The sequence below is a fragment of the Palaemon carinicauda genome, chromosome 12 (genome assembly GCF_036898095.1).
Source record: "Palaemon carinicauda isolate YSFRI2023 chromosome 12, ASM3689809v2, whole genome shotgun sequence".
NCBI classification, from domain to species: domain Eukaryota; kingdom Metazoa; phylum Arthropoda; class Malacostraca; order Decapoda; family Palaemonidae; genus Palaemon; species Palaemon carinicauda.
Genome location: NC_090736.1, coordinates 16,630,287 through 16,637,224, shown reverse-complemented (window position 1 = coordinate 16,637,224; position 6,938 = coordinate 16,630,287). Strand labels below are relative to the sequence as shown.

At 32.5% G+C, this 6,938-nt stretch overlaps 1 long non-coding RNA gene across 1 annotated transcript; it reads left to right on the top strand.

Annotated features, from left to right (window-relative positions):
• The first annotated feature begins 1,018 nt into the window (after positions 1-1,018).
• Positions 1,019-3,122, top strand: LOC137650527 (uncharacterized). Its single transcript, XR_011045977.1, has 3 exons — positions 1,019-1,327; positions 1,491-1,566; positions 2,764-3,122. It is a non-coding gene; the product is annotated as an uncharacterized lncRNA (long non-coding RNA).
• Positions 3,123-6,938: the final 3,816 nt, after the last annotated feature.

Here is a 6,938-nt window from a genome sequence, read left to right as displayed (position 1 = left end):
ATGACAAATCTATTTTAACGCTGTTGCTGATATTAGAATATTGAATATAAATTATTGATAATTTCTAATTCAGTCTACTCCATTTCTTTATCTCACTGGGCCATTTTTCCGTTAGGACTTTATGGCTTATAGCATTCTGGTTTTCCAAATAGCGATTTAACTATAACCTTACCAACAAACTATTCACTCATCAACAGTAAGTTGGTCAGGGCACCAGTCACTCGTTGAGATACTACCGCTAGAGAGTTATGGGGTCCTTTGACTGGCCAGACATTACTACATTGGATCATTCTCTCTGGTTACGGTTCATTTTGCCTTTGCCTACACACACACTGAATAGTTCGGCATATTTATATTCTCCTCTGTCCTCACACACCTGACAACACTAAGATTACCAAACAATTCTTCTTCACTCAAGGGGTTACTGCGCTGTAATTGTTCAGTGGCCACTTTCTTCTTGCTAACGGTAGAAGAGACTCTAGCTATGGTAAGCATCTCTTATAGGAGAAGTACATTCCAAAATCAAACCATTGCTCTGTGGTCTTGTGTAGTGCCATATCCTCTTTTCCATGCCCTTCCACTGGCTTGGGTTTGAGTTCTTTTGCTTGAAGGTACAATCAGGCACACTATTTTATCTAATTTCTCTTCCTCTGGTTTTGTTAAAGTTTTCATAGTATGTATAAGATATTTATTCTAATGTGGGTACTGTTCTTAAAATATTTCTTTTTTCCTTGTTTCCTTTCCTCACTGGTCTATTTTCCATGTTGGAGCCCTCTGTCTTGTAACACCCTGCTTCTAACTAGGGTTGTAGCTTAAGTAATAATAATAATAATAACAATAATAATAATAATAATAATACTAAAGGCATTATCAGAACTTCATTCTAAATACCAATTACCACGGTGTCTACCGTCCTTGAATCCTAGGCAAGGACCCAAGAGAAGCTAAGGGTTCTTTTGAGGGATTGTCGTATCATTAAGAACATTGTCTTGCGGTCTTGTAGAGTGGCTTTGTTGGTTCGCTGTTCGTCCAGTGTGCATTTGGAAGGTTGTGGAATGTCCCATGGTTGTGTTTTGCGTTCTTCAACGATGTTAAGCTAATGCGACCTTGTTTAAATTCTACAAAGTTCCAGTGATTATATCCTTTGCAGTATCCAGAAGCAGTGATAAAATTGGTTAAATGGGCTGATTACTACTTGCGTTTACGTCATTTAGCTTTCATGATTATGCTGTTTGCTTCATCTACGATTGTAACTTGTGTGACTTGTTTGTTGGGTAATCTGATGGTGAGAAGAGTGAATGGTTGTTACTATGGCCATTTGAAAATGGTAAAACCCTTTGAATCGTATACTGGTTAAAAAAAAAAAAATTTACAATGCTTGGTATAAATTCAAGAATTTTATCACTATAGTTATCTCTACTTTCAACTAACAATATATTCACCCTGGTGTCAACAAAACCTTTTTTTTTTATTTTTTATTTTTTTTTCAGAGCAGATGAAAGCTAAGTAAGCCTGAGACGACGACTATTTTTGCGAGCAAATCTGGTAACTATACCAAGGAATATAGTGAGTGCCCTTTGTTTTTCATACTACTTTCAAAAACTATTATGCAAGCAAGTCCTCCGCTAGTGTGTGGAGGATGTTCCTTTTGACATACGGTAGTTATATTTACCGTATGTTAAAAGGCGGCTCGCATTATTTTCGGTCTTTTGTAGACCTAATTGATATTTGTATTATGTGTGTTACCTTGACCGTTTAGGGTTTAAATAAAAATACTTTAACAATGAAAATTAAAGTATAAATTCTTTTTGAATGGTCTTTGACAGTCTTTAAAGTATTACGGGAATTAAGGAAGTTAAAGTTAACTTTACAGTCGCAGTTAAGATCTTTTTTAATGTTCCTTGACAGTTTTTAAAGAATTACAAAAATTAAGGAAAATAAAATTAACTTTGCAGTCGCAGTTAAAATCTTTTTTAATGTTCCTTGACAGTTTTTAAAGAATTACAGGAATTAAGGAAATTAAAGTTAACTTTACAGTCGCAGTTAAGATTTTTTTTTTTATGTTCCTTAACAATTTTTAAAGAATTACAGGAATTAAGGAAATTAAAGTTAACTTTACAGTCGCAGTTAAGATCTTTTTTAATTTCCCTTGAGAGTTTTTAAAGTATAACAGAAATTAAGGAAATTAAAGTTAACTTTACAGTCGCAGTTAAGACCTTTTTTTAATGTTCCTCAACAGTTTTTAAAGAATTACAGGAATTAAGGATATTAAAGTTAAGTTAACAGGCCCGGTTAAGATCTTTTTTTAATGTTCTTTGAGAGTTTTTAAAGTATTACGGGAATTAAGGATATTAAAATTAACTTTACAGTCGCAGTTAATATCTCTTTTAATGTTCCTTGAGAGTTTTTAAAGTATTACAGGAATTAAAGAAATTAAAGTTAACTTTACAGTCGCAGTTAATATCTCTTTTAATGTTCCTTGAGAGTTTTTAAAGTGTTACACGAATTAAGGAAATTTAAGTTAACTTTACAGTTGCAGTTAAGAGTTGGTATTTATTTCTGCTCGGCACTTAATTTCAATGAATCATTCAACCTGTCTTTTAATTTGCGGTTCAGTGCCTTGGTAATAAAATCTGTAATCTTTAAACTGTTTTGTTTTGATTTTAAGTTTCAAAGCAATCCAACTTAAGGTAGGATCTCTAACCTAGGGTTGAGAAGTAATTCAAGAACCCTTTTATCGGCTACTTTTTTTTTTCCTTTCAGAGGTCGGGGATGAAGAACTCGCGCTACATGTCATTAGTAAGGAGTGGGGTTAGGCGAGGAATATTAAAGGTGGATAAGGTTTTCTGCAAATTAGGCATTCCGTGAAATTGGGTTCCCGGATGATAATGTCTGAAGACTCGGAACTTACGCAGGTGATTAGCTGGTTGAAGAAAGATTCCAACCTTCATTTGTGATGTGTTTAATGATGCAAATAGATGCCATAAATACTTTTTATGACTGCATCGAAATATCTAGACTGTTTGTTCTTGATTAACTACCTGGAAAATAATTTACTGGAACTTTAAAAGATTTGGTTTTCCATATTAAACATCTACTTGAAACGGTCAGTGGTAACACAGTTAAAAGATTGAGCCAAATTTATATCCTAAGTTTAACTACATATACTTATAGGGGAAGTGTTTTCCTGATGCTACAAATAAGTCTAAATAAGTTAAGTCTCGAAATATAATGGATACATAAAGTATTTGCTGTAACACTAATATTGCATGCTTAAATTTTCTTATGAGGTAAGGTTTTAAAGATAAGTAAGGCACATGATAGGTTAGAAACCTAGTTACATAGAGGAGGCAACTAAAATTACTGAAAACCTAAAGAGCAATCCAATAGTGCTATAATGAATATTTATTAAGAGTTTCTTAAAAGAAAAAAAAAAAAAAAAAAAAAAAAAAAAGTTTTAATCCATTATGAAATTCTTTTAAAATTAAGGCAAGTGGTCTAACATCTCATTACTGAACAATAGTGTAAAACCATATATTTTTTTTAATTTAATTAAAAGTAGTAGATAATTATGACCACCTTGAACGTTATACCTAGATGTATGATTATTAAGTTTATATAATCGGACTTTGAACTATCAAATCATGTATTTTTTATATTGGTTTGACGAAAAGTCGAGGAAAAGTTCTCAAAACCCAAACACCGGACCTCATCCTATGGTTTCTGTGAAACAATTTTATAAGTAAATCAAATCTAGCTCTCCGTATGAGACTATAAATTCTAATATCTGATTAGTCATAAAATTATTGGATTCAATTGACCATAAATCGAGTAAACTGCAAAATTGAGGTATTTTCATGAAAGAATATTAAGTCAATGTCCAAAAGAAAATTTTCGTTCTTGACTAGGATTCTGAGAAACTGCTGATGAGTGGTTGTTTTGAAAGTATGAACTGGCTTTTAATTTTGCTGTCTAATCTATTTTTGAATCATCATCATCTCCTCCTACCCCTATTGACGCAAAGGGTCTCGGTTAAATTTCGACAGTTTTCTCTAGAGCTTTTAAATCGATACTTCTCCATTCATCATCTACTTCGTTTCATATTCCTCAGCCATGTAGGCCTAGATATTTTAACTCTTCTAGCTCCTTGTGAAGCCCAGTTGAAAGTTTGGGGAACTAATCTCTTCTGGGGAGTGCGAAGAGGATAATCAAAACATCTCCATCTACCCTCACCATGATCTCATCCACATAAGGCACTCGGGAAATATCTCCCATAGTTTAATTTGCCTGTGATTTTATTTCCAGTAATGTCTGGACCCTAATGAAAGGCGTAGTTGACTTTTGAGTTTTTTGATGGTTTTGCTTAGAATATATAAAACTGGAGGTATAAGTTGGATGTCTTTAGTGGAGTCCGCGCCGAGCCAATTGCCAGACGATCTTCCTATGGTAATTGTCGTTCAAACGGAAACTGCTACTGCTATTAGAGCGACGTTGCCTATAAGGTGAAAGCCACGGACTTTTGCTCAAAAGGAAATTAAAGATGGCTAGGCATTAGCGGTTACAGTCTTTATGTATAAAAATGTCTTATCCTTTATCTCTCTTAAAACTTGGTGAAATGGAAAATTTCCGTAATTGTCTTGCTAGTTTAATTCTTCATACAAATTGGTAAATTACCTAAATTAAGATGAACGATGTAGAGTCAAGGCATGCAAGTAAATAGACAAATCTAGAATTTTGATATGTAAGGTAAAACTTATTTGAGAAGCTTTACTTGAATTCTTTGAATTCTTCAACAACACCAGTAACTTGTTTAACTTCTTTACGTGTTTTCAACTTCTTGCTGTCCAACTTGAAGTATATCGCATTATGCACCTGGAGAGTTTTCTCCAGTTACACTGTCCAAAATTTATCCCTCTCCACCACTTATTCTTAGTCTCTACTTACATGTGAAGGCTATAACACAGGCAAATGATAGGGGACTGAATCCTTGTCCCCAAACTACAATCAATAATCAATATCAAAGAGAGAAAATTTATAAGGATGAAGTTGCTTCCTATAATTGAGGTACCAAAGGAGAAAATATTGATCTTTATACAAATAGACAGGTGAATTACTCCTGGACAATAAACAGTTGTGTGTGCAAACTGCATCATGCTAACAAGTGTGAGAACATTAATATTAATACCCATGCAAGTTTACTTTGGAAGGTGTAAATTAGTTTGATTATCAAATTATTCCAATATAAGTAAGGCATAACTGTGTTATGATAGAAACATAACTAAACGTTCAAGAGCATGATGATTTTTCAAAGTGTATGAGTCTACCTTATTCTATGTTACACCAACATATCTCATCAATACTTACCCTATCCCTGTGTAGATCCTGCAAGTCTCTCTCTCTCTCTCTCTCTCTCTCTCTCTCTCTCTCTCTCTCTCTCTCTCTCATGTATATATATATATATATATATATATATATATATATATATATATATATATATATATATATATATATATATATATATATATATATATATATATATATATATATATATATATATATATAAATACACCCCTTTCCTGAGTGGGTTCCTAAATTTAACGTATTGAAAGGGTTTACGTATCACCATGATCAGAAAATGTTTTTCTAGTCAGTTCCATCCATTCTAAGTTGGTTTGCTGTGAGCGAGAAAACGAAAATCTCCCACTATCACCAACCTACAATGGGCAGCGTGATAATGAAAACTAGTCAAATCCCAGCCATGAATTGTCATGTCTGAGGTCTTTGTCCTGTAGTGGACTAGAAATGGCAGTATTTAGTGTGTCTATATATGTGTATATATATATATATATATATATATATATATATATATATATATATATATATATATATATATATATATATATATATATAAAACTTCTTGATACACATCGGAAACTAGGTCATTGCATAAAATAATAAGGGTCAACGAATTCACAGATAATATAAACGTATTATATACTTAAACTTTTTGTTTTAAAGTCAACGGAAAAAATAAAAAGAAAAACTTCGTGTGCGTGAATTGTGTGCCTGATTGCATGGTAATAAAAACACTGTAGTCTTCCACAACATTGTTTCTTACGAGTCCACTTTCACTCCTTTAAGTGTTAAGACATCTTTAGTCTCACTCCTTGACACAGCCTCCAACCTCTCCACGTGTGTCCCTTCTCTTTCTGTCTGATTGTCTTTTCGTTGGGCCTTAGGTGAAACTAAACATTCTCTCTCTCTCTCTCTCTCTCTCTCTCTCTCTCTCTCTCTCTCTCTCTCTCTCTCTCTCTCTCTCTCTCTCTCTCTCTCTTTTGCGAATATTTTTTAAACATCTAAGTAAACTATGTTATTCAAGACAAACACTTCTATTTTGTATTTCTTTTATGTAATATAATATCTTGAGTACAATGAAGATTTCTTTCATATAAAAGTACTTCGTTAGTGTTATTTGTAAATGAGAGCCGAAGGGAAATTCTCTTAAAAGTCATCATCATTATTATTAATATTATTATTATTATTATTATTATTATTATTATTATTATTATTATTATTATTATTATTATTATTCAATTTATAGGTCACTTTTTGCAATGTTATGACATATAATACAAGGGATCTCTCTCTCTCTCTCTCTCTCTCTCTCTCTCTCTCTCTCTCTCTCTCTCTCTACAAATTCGTAAATTACCTATGTACTATATTTTATAGTTATATCACAATTTTGAAATACCATAATAGTTTTGATTAACTCCTATGATTATGATGTTTAGTGGAACTTTGTAATACTAAACTGTAGCTAACATTTATTCAATTGAATATACTTAATTTTGTATAATTTAGTTCTTATCTTCAGGTACACTTGACGAAACGTGCCTTGGAGTTCTCCAATTACGGTAAAGTATATTATGTAACTTTAT